General features: G+C 38.6%; 1 long non-coding RNA gene across 1 annotated transcript; it reads left to right on the plus strand.

Moving 5' to 3' along the window:
- Nucleotides 1-3,273: 3,273 nt before the first annotated feature.
- Nucleotides 3,274-7,956, plus strand: LOC131922723 (uncharacterized). The gene is made up of 3 exons (XR_009382368.1): nt 3,274-3,426; nt 6,592-6,681; nt 7,763-7,956. It is a non-coding gene; the product is annotated as an uncharacterized LOC131922723 (long non-coding RNA).
- The last annotated feature ends 9,323 nt before the right edge of the window (nt 7,957-17,279 follow it).

A 17,279-nucleotide genomic window follows, 5' to 3' on the forward strand; every position in this document is an offset into this window, starting at 1 on the left:
CTCAATTTTCTTCCCATGTACAAGCCTGCTGGCTGAATAAGGATGAGCAGAGCCCAATGTCTCCATGCATCCTGTGAAGTTTTGGATGTCAGGAAGCCTGGCTCATCTCTTTTCTACTTATGAAAATGACACTAGTGTTCCTAAAACACATTTCTTACAATATTGTTCTTGAAAAAAGTGCTCGTGGTCTTTTTTCTTTTTTGTAGTTTAAAAAAATTAGCATACAAAGTAATAGGTTTCACAGTGGTATTTTCATATGCGCATGTCCCCTCTCCCCCTCCCCTGTCCTGATAGCCCCATTTCCCCTGTAGTATTCTCTCTCTATTTCTCCCCCTCTGCTTCTCCCACCCCCACATCTTCCCTTCTCTTAATATTCCTTATTCCACTTTCTAGTTTTATGAAAATGAGAGAAAATGTGGGGATTTTGTCTTTGTGAGTCTGTTACCTCACTTAACATAATAATTCCCCGTTTTATCCATTTTCCTGCAAATGTCATAATTTTATTTTTCTTTGTAGCTGACTAAAATTTAACTGTGCATACAAACCACCTTTGAAAATCCATTTATTGACTGTTGAACATTCAGATTTATCCCATTTCTTTGCTATTGTCAACATAGCAGCAATGAACATGACTGTATCTCTGTGGTAGGATACAGTTCTTTGCGGATATGTCCTGGAGTATTATAGCTGGGTCAGATGGTGATTGTAATTCTACTGTTTTTTTTTATAGTAGTTCTTTGTTTTTTCCTTATCTTTTTGTTGTTGTTTGCTTTATATATATATTTTAAGATTTATTTATTTATTATGTATACAGCATGTATGACTGCAGGCCAGAAGAAGGCACTAGATCTTGATACAGGTGGTTGTGAGCCACCATGTGGTTGCTGGGAATTGAACTCAGGACCTCTGGAAGAGCAGTCAGTGCTCTTAACCTCTGAGCCATCTCTCCAGCCCATACTGTTTTTTTTTAAAAAATAATTTTTATACTGATTTGTATGGTGGCTGCACCACTTTATATTCTCAGTAGTGTTAAGCTAATTATATCTTTCACATAGAAAGTTTAAACCTCAACCTCCAGTCTACTGTGAATAACCCCCGAGTATCTCTCTAGTCATTGTTGCGTGTTTTGCATGATGCTGAATTCTATAGGACAGCTTTCTCACAGTTCTATGGTATGCCATATTTTTCCTTGTCTAAGTCTCCATTTATAGCACACCACTATTGCCTTTTAAACCCTCTCCATCATCTTTTCTGTCATTTAAAGTCCTAGTGATGGTGCTGGAGAGAGGGCTCAGTGGCTAAGAACACTTGCTGTTGTTAAGACTGGAGTTCAATTCCTAGCTCCCACCTTAGGTTGTTTATGATCATCTGTAATTCCAGCTGCAGTGGAGTGAACATGCTCTTCTTGCTTCATTGGTACTGCATGCATGTGTGCATGATGTGTGTGTGTGTGTGTGTGTGTGTGTGTGTGAGCATGGACACACACACACACACACACACACACACACACACACACACAGAGAGAGAGAGAGAGAGAGAGAGAGAGAGAGAGAGAGAGAGAGAGAGAAATAGGCATAAAGTAATAAAATAAAAAAATTTAAGACATTCTAGTCAAAGGCTTTGCTAACTCCTCATAGGAGGCCTTATCCTTTCAGAGGAGGGGATGGGGGTATGTGGGGGAAAGACTGGTGGGGGGAGCGGGAAGAGGGATAAGAGGAGGATCTGTGGTTGGTATGTAAAATGAATAAAAAAATTCTTAGATAAAAATGAAATAAAAAAAAGAAGTCCTGGTCAATCACAAGAGAACCGACAGAATCACTAACCTGGGCTCATAGGAGCTCACAGAGTCTGAACCGACAACCAGGGAGCCAGAATGGGACTGACCTAGGCCCTCTACATGTATATGACCATTGTGGGAGGCTGCCATTTCTGAATAGAAAAGGAGGAGGAGTGGATGGGTGGGCAGAAGGGGAAGGGGGGAGGGACCGGGAGGAGAGGAGGGAGGGGAAACTGTGGCCAGGATAAAAAAAAAAAAAACTTAAAAAAATACTTTGCCTTAACAACTGGTTCAAATATAATTTAGTGTACTTCAAAACAATCACTAATAGGCCAATATTTAGATTTCTTTGTCCCAAATATTATAGATTTTTCTCTTTTAAAATTAAAATTTACATGTATGGGTGTTTTGCCTGCATGTATATCTGTGCACCATGTGATTGCCTGGTACACACATAGGCCAAAGAAGGCATTGGGTCCCCTAGAACTGGAGTTACAGATGGTTATGGGCCACCATGTGAGTGCTGAGAGTTGAACTGGGTTCTCTGGATGAGAATAATCAGTGTTCTTAACTCTCCAGCATCCTATAAAAATGTTATGATGCAAAATAATTATTATGATTTATTGTTGTTCTGTATGTATATTCTTGAAATAGAAACACAGTTATGGCATTTACCTGTAAACTACACAGAACTTTCCATTCAAATCACATTGAGACAAACATTTCCACACATGACATACATACATAACAATCACAAATGTGCATGGTGCCTACATTATCTCACAAGGATATGCACATGCCGAACGTGTATGCGTATGTATGTATTAAAAATCTGAACAAAGGAAAAATTGGACTGTCCATTATGATGATGAAAAATGTTTTGTGATTGAACAAAAGCTTCCAGATGCATTTGATTGTATTTAAAGAGCTGAAAATTTGGCTTAGTTAAAATAAAACAACAAAAACCCCTTAAATGAGCAAGCAAGCAAGCAAACAAGCAAACAACCCCCCCCCCAAACTTCTCAGTGTTTATGGCCGGTATTCTTAATTAAAACAAGAATACTTGACATATTTCAAGTCATTTGACTTAAAAATAGCCAAGTTGAGAGAACTGGGGAACGACACGTGAGCATCATTCTCAGCTCCGTTCCCCACTCCATCTCTGATGCAGACATCCACCTCCTTGACTTCAAAGACAGTTCTTCAGAATGAGACCTCTGCATAGTGAAACAAGCTGTCATCTTTCCTCCCCCATTGTATCTGTAACTTACCCTAAATATCTGTGTACCGTCAAGCCCATTGAGATCTAGTGTATGGAAACATGTCTGTGCACCATGTCACACACCAAGGAGGTGCTTTGCAAAGTTTCTGGTTACTAAATGGAAACCTTGACTTGCCTCAACAGAGGCACCGAAGAGCCAGGAGCAAGTGCAGATCAAGAACTGGTCAGTAACCTTATATATGTTTTTTTTTTGTTGTTGTTGTTGAAGGATCATCAGGATTACAGAATTCTGGGATGTGGTCTCTGTTCAGCACAGTCCTATTCAAAACATAAGTCAGTCAGGCCCGAGAACAAGTCTGGAGCTCAACATGCTTCTAGTGTATTGACAAAGGCTTCACTTCTGACCACTCTACTGCATTACCAAAGTGTGAGTGTCTTGGGAGATAGGAGAGTAAATGTTGGATGTAGGCTTTGAGAGTATATAGGCTTGTGTTTGAACTCTGGACATAGCCTTTATCACATAGTCCTTGGACTAAGTCATTAAAACTTACCTTGGTTGTACCTTTTTATCCTTAAAATGGGTAGGATAATACATTTTTTGTGGTTCTGTCATGAAATTTATAATTCTCAGCACACAGTAAGTGCTTGTATTAGAATTCTTCAGAGAAATACATCCAACAGCATGTATGTGTGTATATGTGCATACATATGTGCACAAAAAGAATTATAAGGAATTTGCCTCATGATTATTGAAACTGGCAATGTTCGACATCTACAATCTGTAAGACTGAGACCCAGAGAGAGTTGATATTTTGTCTAGTCTAAAGATCAGAAGAAAACTGATGTTCTAGAGTATGCTATCAGGAGGAATAAATGGTCCTTTGTTTGAGGAGGATCAGCCTTTTGTTATAGTCATTCCTTAATCTTAGCTATTTTGACTGGGGTAAGTTGAAGTCTCAAAGTAGTTTTAACTAATAAGTAATGCTTGCCCACAGAGATGAGGTCAATGCGCTTTACTCAGGCTTTTTGTGTACACGTGTGCATGTGTTCTTGTGTGTGTATGTGAGTACAGGTGTGCACATGCCAACGCATGCACACAGAGAACCTCCTCTGGTGTCAGTCCTCACCTTGTATCTTGTTTGAGACAGGGTCCCTTGTTCACTGTTATGTATGCTGGCCTGCAGGCTTTTAAGGATCTTTCCGTCTCCGTTTCCCATCTCACCATAAAAGGACTCGAAAGACTTCCACTACCTTATTTGTTCTCACGTCTGTTCTGGGGACCTTAGCTTAGGTACGCACACTTACATGCTAAGTACTTTATCCAATGAGCCATCACTCCTGCCATTACTCAATCTATTAATTTTAATATTTAGCTTTTCAAAAAATAATTCCAGAGCTCCACAAATATGTTCTCATAATAATCTATGACTAGTGATATGCTGTTTTCTTTCCTGAACTCTGATTCTATTAATTAAAAATCTGCCAAAATTTAAATGTAATATTTTACCTTCTATCAAATTTACTTAAAGAATAAAAAGTATAATTTATTTTGATTGTTATTATGTATAATAACTTTGTTATTAATAAAATGATTGTTCAAAGTCCAGAAACTATTAGAACTTGGAATAATATAAATATTTAAGGGGCTGGAGAGATAGCTTAGTGGTTAAGAGCACTGACTGCTCTTCCAGAAGACCCAAGTTCAATTCTCAGCACCCACATGGCAGCTCACATCTGTCTGTAAGTCCAATCCAGAGGATCTGACACCCTTACACAGATATATATGCAGGGAAAACACCATAAAAAAGATAATAAAATTATTTAAGTTAGTTAATGCTTATTAATTTATTTTTGAGATATTTCAGTCATAAAGAAAACAATATAGTGTTCTTGTTTTTACAATAAAAAAAATTCTGTTGCTCAGATAACTGCAGTGCTATATAAACAGTTTCCATTTTACAATCTCAGGTATGTATGCCTTCTAATATTCCATTCCTTGCGGGAATTTGCATAATAGGTCATTCACTGGTCAGCATGCTATGAAATGGACATTTCCAACTTCTGCCACTCTAGGTATTTGCTAAATGAAAAGATAAACTGTGACTCACCTGGAAGGTTTCCATCTCTCTTTCCCATAAAGGGAGTGGTAAAACCACCAGTGTCACAGGCAGAAACTTGAAGGGCCTCTTTGAATAGAGGGAGAAAAAAAATCTTGTTGGATATTAAATAGAGTAGACTGAGAGTCTAGATACCCTGATGCTAATCTCAAACCTGGCACCAAAACCAGATGTAACCTTGAGCAGACCCAGAAAGTAGAGATTAGACCCAGGGAGCTTCTTTGGTCTGTTACCCACAACTTCCATTAAGGCTAATAGCTGTCTTCACTGTTGTGGTAGCTGGCCATAGAGCTTGGTATATTTCAAGTTCAGACAGGCCCCTGCAAAGCTCTACATCATCCTTGGTAAACACATATCTTAGAATGAACTGGGTCAGAACCTGTAAAGATAGCACCTCTAAGCCAAGAGACAAAGTGCAGTTTTTGAAAGTGCTGATACCAACTGAACGAAGTGATAGTACAGCATAGAGGTCATTCAGGGAACAAACAGTAAGAAAGCAGGAACCCTTTATGGCCTATAATCACAAAAGTGTGAAGCAGAAATGCAAGAGAGAGATCCACGTGAATAAGACAACTAATGTTCTTGGTCATCTAAAGCTCTTATCTGATGTTTTCTTGAAAAAAAAAATCAAACATACACAAATGTGGGTATGCATTTCCCCAGTAAAACAAATAAACAAAAACCCAGCCATGATATTTTGGAATACAGAGACTCTGTAAGTTGCCTCTTCAAAACCAACATTGTCCTTTTCTGTGTCACGAATGAGTTGTCTGTGAACTTTCTATGTCACTGTAAAATAAGGAAAGGGGTTGTCGTGATTGCAGTTTGGTTTGAATGTGTCCCCCCATCCCCACCCCAGAGATCATGAGTTGAAAGCTAGGTCCTCATTGGGGAAGTGGGAGGTGCTGGATCTTTAGGAGGTGGAGCTTATGGGTGTGGTCCTTAGATCTTTGGAGACATGCCCTCTGAAGGGGTTGTTGTGGTGATATTTTGCTGCACTCTAATAAAATTTGCCTGAAAATCAGAGGACAGAACAAACTACTAGATTAAACATAAAGGCCAGGCAGTGGTGGCACACACCTTTAATCTCAGTACTTGGGAATCACACACCTTTAATCCCAGCACCTGAGATCTCATGACTTTGTTTCCAGTATTTGGGAAGCACATACGCTTTTAATCCCAGTACTAGGAAGGAGGTGGAATGGCAGAGAAAGGTATATAAGGCCTGAGGAGACAGGAGCCCTTCAGCTGGACTTTTTTCGGCTGAGGACTCAGAGACATTCAGTGAGAAGATTCGTGGAGTTGGCTAGGTGAGAAGTAGCTGTGGCTTATTCCTTTGTCTCTCTGATCTATCAGCATCTACCCCAATATCTGGCTCTGGGATTTTTTATTATAAGACCATTTAGGAATTCATGTTACAGGTTGTGGGATTCAGCTTCTTGTGGTTTTATTGTCCATGTGATTTCTCCCTTCAGCATCTGCTCTGGTCATTGTGACACCATTGGCTGCAAGGTTCTCACCAGAATCCAGCTGATGCTTGTACTCTTCTTTTGAATCTCCAAACTGTGAGTAAAATAAACAGCCTGTTTTAGATGTTTCATTATAATAACAAAGAAAGGGACCAATACAGGGGAGTGTTTGAAAGTGATGCTAATAAAGCTGACTTAGATTGTGTTTTCTAGACGCAAATTTTGAGGCAATTTTTATGGTCAGTCATATGTGAACAATAGCATGGATTTGCAGAGAAGCTCTGGTATTGAATCTTACTTTGCCTCCATGGAGACCCGAGGTGCTAGGCTTTCTTTACTGGGGCAAGAAATCCTCACTTAGTACTTGCCAATTCCTGAGAGGCCTGTGGCCAAATGGGTTCCATGAACCTTCCAAGGCAGTTATTCAAATAAGAGTATCAGGGCTTTAAGGGAAAGCTCAGCTGTTTAAGGCTGAGTTTCACACATCTGTTAAATAATAGTGCCAGAGGGTGGCTGCTGGAAGAAAATGGGCACACAAATCACTGGAAGAGTAAACAGTATTCAAGAAAGTGTGTGAGGGAGTCTGGGGGTGTCCTCTGTCACTGCTCAGATGTCCTGCATGAAGTTCACTCTGTCCTGCTGTGATTTCTTCAATGTGCTGATCAGACGATCAGCGGATGACTCCAGCTGTTCCTTTCTTCATGGTTGGGTCAAGGTTCTTCTTAACATCTGTCAACATTGCCACCTACCTAAGAGTTCTTTTATCCTGTTGGGGTCAGACAGCTTGCTTCTAAATGTGACTCAGATTTCCTAACACCACCTGGACTTTTATTCCTGAAAGTTAATTTAACTCTTGATTATTATTCTCTCTCCAGGCTGTAATTGTAATCATCCATTCTCAGTAAAAATCTCTATAATTGGAGCACTAGAGATGACCTAGTGGATTCATGGAGGTGGGGGTCTTAGAAAAGCAATGACTGTGATTTGCTTTAGGATTCATACACATGAATGTAGATCACAACAAAAATACCTCTTTTTTAAAGAACTTAATGTTTCAGAAAAAAATCCCTTCTGTTTTTTGGGGGCTAGCACCCCCACATATGACTGGCATAATTCTTTGTAATTCTTCCTCTCAAAAGTTTTTTCAAGTCAGGACTTTCTTCTTTGTTTCTTTCAGCACCTCTCAGCTTGGAATTCATCCAATAGAGCGTTGAGACAGAAACCAAAGTGGCTTCCTGCTTCCAACATCTGTTGTGCCTCAGCTCTTCCCTAAAATCTGGCGTAGAAAGCATCCAACCATATCTCTAAATCACTAAACTAATAATTTTCTACTGGATAAAGTAGAAAATATTTAACATGACTTAGAAACTATTTTATAGTGTGGAAGTATTACTTACTTTTCTTATTGTTGTAACAAAACGAATGCTTGACTACCTAGCCACAAAGGATTTCAGCATATGTTTTTGTAGAAGACATCCCACCATGGCAGGGAAGAAACAGAAGCAGGAGCGAGGTGGTTGGTCGCATTGCGTCTTCATTCAAGAATCAGAGAGCAAGGAATCCTAACTAGTGTTTCACTTGCTTTCTTCCGTGTATTCAGTCTAGGATCTTGGTCTATTGGATGCTGCTACCCATGTTCAATGTGGGTCTCTTGTCTTCAGCTAAAGCTTTCTGCAAATGCCCTCAGACACATGCAGAGATGTGTCAAATTAACTGAGATCACACTCACTACAGTTGTCCCTCCCCTCTTCTCCTCAACTTTTAACAGATTCCTGGCATTTCCAGGAATACAAGAAGGATTTGTTGTTCAAACTTTGTCCTTCATTGGTTGGTATACTGCATGACTCAGCTTAAGTGACACATTGACTCTGAAGCTTTTGTGAGGCCCATGTATGGGCTACCTTATTTCTTTTGTCAATTACAGCTCATTTTGTTGAAGGAATTTCTTTTCCTATGGATCTATCAGAGCCAAATGCTGTGAGAGTGATGGTCTGGACGTTAATTTTTATCAAGTTTAGTGATGACAGAGTAGGAAGCAAACAGATTAATTAATGACAACAAAAAATACAAAGAGACTCTCTGCTAGGTATTATAGTAATTCTCAATATTAATGTATCTGGGATTTAATTTTAGTCATATGTTACCATTGAAAGCCACCATATCTGGACACCTATGCAGTTATTTCTTCATTTGCAGTATGGAACATATGTGTATAAGTTTATAATTTTGATAAAATATTATATACAGTGATTTCTTAACATTTCTTCATTTAAAATTAAGATCTTCTAGCTACCAATATTAAATCATATTATCTTTTTGTGTAAACTTGTTACATTTACTGTAGTAAACAAAACCTAAAATGATACATAATTGCTCCAAATAGGGAAAAAAAGAGACAAACTTCTTATAAGGAATTATAATACAATGAACATTCGATCTGAGCTTCAACAACTTGGCAGTAGTTTGAAGTACTCTCACTTTCATTTATGACACTCGGTATATAACACCACATATTACTATGCAGTTCAGGGAATGTATTATACTTCATAATTTAAAATAAGGATTTTGGGGGATTTAGTATGTTTGATTATCAACTTGTTTGTGTTTAGAGATGTATGTGTTGGTTTCAATGAGATGACCCCATCGTCTCTAGCATCTGAACACTTGGTTCCTTGTTGTTGGTGCTATTTGAGAAGCGCAGGGCATATGGCCTTGGGAGATGGATGTCACTGGAGGTGGGCTTTGAGATGTCAATGCCATTTGTCATTCCCATTGCTATCTCTGCTTCTTACTTAGAGTTCAGCTGTGTGCTTTCAGCTGGTATTCCAGTTCTCATGCCTCCACTCCCCCATCGTGAACTCTAGCTCTCTGGAACTGTAATCCGAAATAAACTCTTTGTTTTCTAAGTTGCCTTGGTCACGGCGTCTTATCACAATACAAAGTAACTAATGCAATGCCTAAGAGATTAGTAGAGCATACCTTTGGGTATGTCTGCAATATGTTTACAAGAATCCTTAGATCATGAGGGCTCTCATCTAATAAATGGTTTAAACCAAGGATAGATTCAAAATTTAAACAGACCACTGGCAGTTGTGGTGAAGAGTGAAACTAGTAGGAAAAATTGTGTTGCTGGGGCATGCCTTTGAAGAATACATTTTGGCTCTTGTCTCTTCTTATTCTCTCTCTCTCTCTCTCACTTGGATACCATAACATGAGCAAGTTTCCTATAGCACATGTTCCTTTACCAAGTTGTGTTTTCCCTCAAGTTACCCTAAAATGGATTCGGTTGACTTTAGACTGAAACTTTGAAACTGTGAGCCCAACCAAATCTTCTTTTTTTTTTTTTTTCAGGTATTTTTATCAAAGCAATGAGAAAGCTAATGAACACAGTACCTGATTTATTTGTTATACAGCATTTCCCTTCTCTCTGCAAAGAACATGTCCCAATATTCAGAATAAATGTCTGGAACTATGGATAGGCTTGTCAATTAGGGTAACCTGGGAAGAGGAAACCTCTGTTGAAAAATGGCCTCTATCGGACTGGTCTGTGGTCATTTACTTGGTTGTTGCTCAATGTGAGAGGGCCTATTCTACTATGGGCAGTGCTACCTCTGGGCAGGTGGTTCCAGATAATATAAGAAAACAGACTGAGCAAGCCACTGGTATCAAGCAAGAAAACAACATTCTTCTATGCCAGTGGATCTCAACATGTTTGAGATGACATGTTTTGCCAAATCTGCATCTCCAAAAATATTTACATTATGACTCATAACAGTATTAAATTACAGTTATGAATTAGAAACAAAATAATCTTATGGTTAGGGGTCACCACAACATGAGGAGCTGTATTAAAGGGTCCCAACATTAAGAAGGTTGAGAACCATTGCTCTAGGGCCTCTCCTTCAGTTCCTGTCTCTGGGTTCCTATTGGAGTTCCTGCCCTGGCTTCCTTTGATATTGAACCATGACTGGGACTTGTAAGCTAAATCAATCCTTTCCTTCCCAAGTTTCTTTTGGTTATTGTCTTAGGGTTTTTATTTCTGTGACAAATACCATAACCAAGAGCAACTTGGAAAAGAAAGGATTTATTTCAGCTTATAATTGTAGTCTATTATGAATGGAAGCTTGAGTAGGAACTCAAAGCAGGAACCTGCAGTACTTCCACATCAAGCATGAATCAAGAAAATAGCCTACAGACTTACTAAAAGGTGAATCTTATGGAGGCATTTTCTCAGTTAATATTCTTAGATATTCTGAGATAGGTCTAGGTTTGTGCTGTAGGATGTTCTGTATGTCAAATGTGTTGCTCTGATTGGTTAATAAATAAAACACTGATTGGCTAGTAGCCAGGCAGGAGGAAGTATAGGCGGGACAAGCAGAAAAGAGAATTCTGGGAACAGGAATGCTGAGGCAGAGAGACACTGCCGGCCGCCGACATGACAAGCAACATGTACAGATGCTGGTAAGCCACGAGCCATGTGGCAAAGTATAGATTTATAAAAATGGGTTAATTTAAGATAGAAGAACTAGATAACAAGAAGCCTGCTGCGGCCATACAGTTTGTAAGCAAATATAAGTCTCTGTGTGTTTACTCGGTTGGTCTGAGCAGCTGCGGGACTGGAGGGAGAGAGAGATTTGTCCTGACTGTGGGCAGGATCAGAAAAACTCTAGCTACAGGTTTGTGTCAAGTTGACAAAAACCAACCAGCAAAGTCCTAGCAGTGTATGACAACAATTAAAAGCAAAGTGGACTAGTACCAAACCATATGTACATCCCAAGTAGCCTGATTTAAAATGAAGGCAGATTATTCTAACTATTGCTTTCTAATCATTTACTTTTTCTTTTTGGTGGTGATGGAGATTAAACCCAAACCTCATGTAAACTCAGCATGTACTCCACCACTTAGCGCCACAGCCAAAGAAAGGCTAATAAGAAGCACCAGCTAATTGCAAGACATCTGCATGAAGAACAATGAAAGACTTGGGCTTGTAGGGGGAAGCACTGTACAGAGAGAAGTCCAGTTATTAGAGCCATGGCTTTTTGGTTTCTGCCTTTCAGGAATGGTCATATTGGTCTCTGCTTGCTGAAACTGACCATGAGTGGTTATTGTGGTCATGGTTTTCAAAAGATCAGGCACTGGTGGTTTAAGCAAATAATTCTAATTATAGGCACATGAATATGGTGGCTTCTCATGCCTGAGAAATTATAGCTCAATCAAGATAATGTGGTTGTTAGTTATGTTTTTAGATTTTTTTTTAGAAAATTATGTAGGGTGGTTTATACTATAATTTCTTTTAACCCCTTTATTTGATTATGGTCAGAAGTACCAACTATCCAATTCAGATGAGGCATGGAATACTTTTCTTACTATTGTAGATTTACTCCAATATAAACAAATGCTGATTAGATCTTGTGAAAGGGAATTCATGTTCTTCTGTAAGATTATCTATCTATCTATCTATCTATCTATCTATCTATCTATCTATCTATCTATCTATCTATCTATCTATGAGAGTGTGTGCATGGAGAGGCCAGAAAAGGGCATTGGATCCCTGTGCTGGAGTTACAGGTGTTTGCAGAACACTCAGCTTATTATATTTGCATGGAAATCTGAACTCAGGTACTTGTGCATGGACAGTCGGCACTCTTAATCCTTGACTCATCTGTCCAGTCCCAGCAGGGGATTGGTCCCTGGACCCCTGAATACATTTGCAGATGCTCAAGGCTGATATGAAATGATATGGTATCTAACTTATGTATGCCCTCCTTTGATTTCAATACCTAATGTAAATTTTATGAAAATGTTTGTTATATTAGCTCAGTGAGGTAATGATGGAAAAATAGTCTGTGCAAAGAAGTCAGTACAGATGCATTGATTTAAATACCGTCAATGTCCAGTTGGTTGCATTTGCCAATGTGGAATCTGTAAATCTGTGAGTTTGATGACATGTGTATATATGAATGTGTATTGGATTATACATGTGTTTAATCTCATATATATTTCTTAGTATACCTTTGTATTTGTTAATACACATGGAATGGCTGTTGTGTTGAGTTCTTAGGTGAATAATAACATTATGCAGGCATTATGATTATGTAGAAAGATGATGATGTCCTTATCTACACAGAAGAATTGTGTATGTATGAATGCACATATTATTTATGACAACAATTATTATTTTGATTTGTTTCTTTGAGACAGGATCTCTCTATGTAGCCTTAGCTGGCTTGGAACTTGCTATGTAGATCAAGATGGCCTCGAAATCAACCATAGACATTGGCCTGCCTCTGCCTCCTGATTGCCTGGATTAAAGGCGTGTATCACCATGCTGATGTCTTTTGTGTTGACACATCATTGACTTCAACATAATTTCCAGTGTGGTAGAATTTTGACATTTGGTGAGCTTAGGTGACCAAAATGTAATGTTCATGATACAAGCCTTCCATTATTTTTGAAAAAATTTAAAAAATTTCAAAATAAACATTGAGTAAAAAGAAGGAAAGAACATAAAATAAATATTTCATTTTTTTCAAGTATTACAGTTGTAATTATAGTAAGAATTTCCTTAATTCAGTTAAGGTAGACCTAGGCACTTGGTAGTCATTCATAATTGTAGAAGAAATTACCTTTATTTTCCAACAAGTGCAAAACCCTTTTGCTGGCCAAAACAGTTGTCTTTGATAACCTAAAGTAAAATGAAATAACACTAAAAATTAAAATAAAACAATAGTAAAAAATTAGGAGAAAAATGGAGATAAAGAAGCTAGAATCACCTTCCTGACAGGTTTACTTCAGTCCAGCACCGGCTGTGGTGTTTTCATTCACGTAACTGCCTAGATTTGTGAATGGAGCCATCTTATGCAGCACCTGCAATAGACAGGACATCTCATTCTCTTAGCAACGAGAACATGATACTCTTTTGGGACTCTGGGGCTCCCATTCTATTACTCTTACTGCTCACAAATTTCAGGCTTGATGAATACTGTGCTCTTCCTTCCATTAGCTCTTTTCTACTCTATAACCCTTGATTTCACACTTTACAGCATTTTGTGCTACTGATTTTTATACATTTCCCAACTCTGCCATTATCTACCAATTTGAGAACTTCAGAGTTGGGTTTCTCCATAAAATTCAGTCAAACAAATTGACTATAATCATCTTATCTGATGGGGTAGAACTCTTGTTTACCTCTCATTACCTACTGGGTGAGAAGGCAAACTCTTAGTTGTTTAGTCTCAATTAGGATTGTTGGGTCAGAGAAATCATCCGGATGGATTTATTACAGAGCAGAGTCATATCACTATATGGAGCCTCACCAATGGTTGCTTCCTTGCACAAAGCCTGTGCAGTGAGGGCCACAGTCTCCCATACAGTTTAGAAGCAGACAAAGCAAGCCGTTTCATGGGACCCATCAGGGCACAAATTTATCCCTCTTCTTGAATTTTTCAACCTCGTCTAAGTACTGCATCAAGAAAGCAGAGAGTCCCTTTTAACAATGTGAGAATTTTATTTGCACATAATTTATGAGTCCACCTTTCAAAGATGTAGGGGGCTGTATTTTGAAATCTGTGAACCCTCAGCCTTTCAAGAGCTTATATTAATCTCAGATGCTCATTAGGGAGGGAGAGAGAACACCCCTGCGTTTAATAGTCTTGGCTTTTCTGCCAGCCCCAGCTGGAGTTGGCATGCGAGTTGTGTTGCGACATCACCCTTTCCTTGTTCTTTTACTAAATACTCCCAGGTTCTTTCCTGCACATGGAGAACACCAAAGAAGACCATGTCTAATCTCTACAAGCACATGAGTCACCTCTAAGGGTGACTATGGTCGTCAACAAAATTTGAGCCATTTAAGTGTTTGAGTTAGAAGAGTTTCTGGGCAGTATGCATTTTGAAATTTTTGAATATTTTAATATATTAGGTAAATAAAGGACTTTTTAAAATTAAAAAAATCCAAACTCATTGGCATTTGTAGATTGTTGTAAATGTCATCAAATGAAGGCCAACAGTAAATTGTTAAGTAGTGGGGCTGGACATGCCCACTAGTAACCACAATTGGGAGCTTGTGGAGAGGAAGGAAGAATAGCTTACTCCACAGGGAAAGTCAAGTTTGCACATGTTGTAGATTAACTTTGTAGGTCACCTGCTAGTGATGAATGTCCTAGCAATTTGTCACAATACTTTCAGTACCACTAAAGATTTGATTTTAAAGCAAACTAGCTAACATACCACATCTATAATTACCATACACATATTTTATAGCTGATATAAGGATGGTAGTGAGATAACAGTAAATAAACAGCACCACTCACTGACAGCAAGCATATACTCCATGGAAAGCATCAGGAGGAACAGGGGATAGCATGACTGGTGCAAACAGGAAGCTGTGGTGTTGTAAATATTGGCTTGAATTTCAGATCGTCCCCTTAGCAGACGACCTTGAGAAAATCATTTTACTTCCATGAGCTTGCATTTTCATCTGTAAAAGATCTCATCTGTAGGAGAATTTACTCCATAAATTGGTATGAAGCTATTATAATATAAGCAAGCAGTTTAGGATGCGCCTTTTAGTATGTGTTCAATAAATATTACCAAGCTGTTAGTGGAAAAATATGACTCATATATGAACTTTTGCTTATTTAGAAGGAAAAGAAATGTAACAAGCCTATCAAGGTGACTAAAAACAAATTAGTAGGGAGGAACAATTAATTCTAACTTTGGTGTTCAGAAAATTCACTGGGGCTTTTGACTGTATATTATAAAAAAGAAGGCACCACATAGTCCCCAAGGTTTTGACCAGTCAATATTTTCCTATAATGCACATTATTTTTGTCTTGCAAAAGAAGACAGTGGTCATAGAAGTTGTTAAGAATAGTGTGACGGTGGTGCAAACACAGCTTCCTGTAGATGTAACCAACCATATTATTAAATAAGAAACACAGAACCAATGCAAAGAAGAAAGCCAAGAGGTCAGAGCTAAGAGCTAAAACCTTACCCTTCCTCTTGCGGTGGTCCTACCTCTCCGAACCAGGGCTACTTTCTGTGTTAAAGTCCTTATATAGACTTTCTGTTCTGCCTTCTCATTGGTTGTAAACCCAACCACATGACTGCCTCATCACAGCCTGTCTGTATAGACCTCCAGGTTTTCTGTGGTTGGTATTGAGATTAAAGGCGTGTGTATCCAATGCTGGCTGTATCCTTGAACACACAGAGACTTACCTAGCTCTGCCTACCAAGTGCTGGGATTACAAGTGTACACCACCACTGCCCTGCTTTCCTATGGCTTGCTAATAGCTCTGACCCCGGGCAACTTTATTTATTAACATACAAATAACATTTTAGTATAAATAAAATATCACCATAGCCTTCTTTTTCTTTCTTTTATCAAGACAGGGTTTCTCTGTGTAGCTTTGGAGCCTGTCCTGGAACTCGCTCTGTAGACCAGGCTGGCCTCCAACTCACAGAGATCCACCTGCCTCTGCCTCCCAAGTGCTGGGATTTAAGGTGTGCACCACCACTGCCCAGCTAAACACAGCTTTCTTAGCAAGACTTCCAGATATGAAATCACAGTAATTTTTGAAATTATTAAGACCCTTTGATGTGTTCAGAATTTGAGATGACAGATCCAGGAGGTGACTAAAATGTCCCTTTTGATGCTGGAATTTTCTTCCAACAGTCTGTTTCAATTCTCTTATTAGCCACCCATGATTTGCTCACCTAGTGGTCAGCAGAGGGAAATAAGGGCTATTTCTGTGGGCAAATGCTTTGGATGAAGGGAAATCAGGAGTTACTGGAGGGTCTTCTGGCTTGAGTCTTGTTGCTGTGCCCAATGGTCTAGAGCCATTGGATGTCATTTGTCCAACATTCAGTTGACACATCTCTGTTAGTACATGTACCACTGCTAATAAAAACCTATGCCCATCACATCATGTAATGAATGATGCCATATTTTTATTCTATTTAAGTTATTTACTACTAAGTGTGTGTGTGTGTGTGTGTGTGTGTGTGTGTGTGTGTGTGTATGTGTGCCACACTACATAATGGAGGTCAAAGGACAGCTTAGTGAGTCAATTCTCTCCTAACTTTATATGGGTTCTGAGAATTGAACTAAGGTTGTCAGTCTTGCAGGGCAGGCACATTTACCACAATAATGGGCCATCTCATCAAACCGAATACTTTTATTCTAAAATTTTCATTTCATAGTATTTTAAATAAGTAGTCTATATTGAGGAATTTACTTTTCCTTATGTAATTTTTAGCTGTGTAAGATATTAATTTTTGAAGAAATTTGTTCAAAGAAGTTGTTGGCAAATACTCTTCGAAGTGCCTTCATATGGTAAGCAATTCTTCAGATAAACTTTTTAACTCGGGAGTCTTTTTTGTTTACTAACAATATCATTTCATCAAGAATGTTGACAGTGCAGCATGTCTCTTCCCTCTTTTTAGAATGATTGTTATCACTTATTTTTATAATATTTGAAAACGTTTTATTTCAAACCGACACATAATAATTGTATATGTGTATGAGATGAAATATAACATTGTAGGGCATGTCCACAATATTTGACTACCACAATAATTGGGGTACATATTGAATGAATAATCTCAGATATTGGTCACTTTTTTTTTCCATGGTAGGGTGATTCCAAATCTTCTTTGATGGCTTCTTTGACTTCTATAATCAGTTGCTACACGCC

The sequence above is a fragment of the Peromyscus eremicus genome, chromosome 12 (genome assembly GCF_949786415.1).
Source record: "Peromyscus eremicus chromosome 12, PerEre_H2_v1, whole genome shotgun sequence".
NCBI classification, from domain to species: Eukaryota; Metazoa; Chordata; class Mammalia; order Rodentia; family Cricetidae; genus Peromyscus; species Peromyscus eremicus.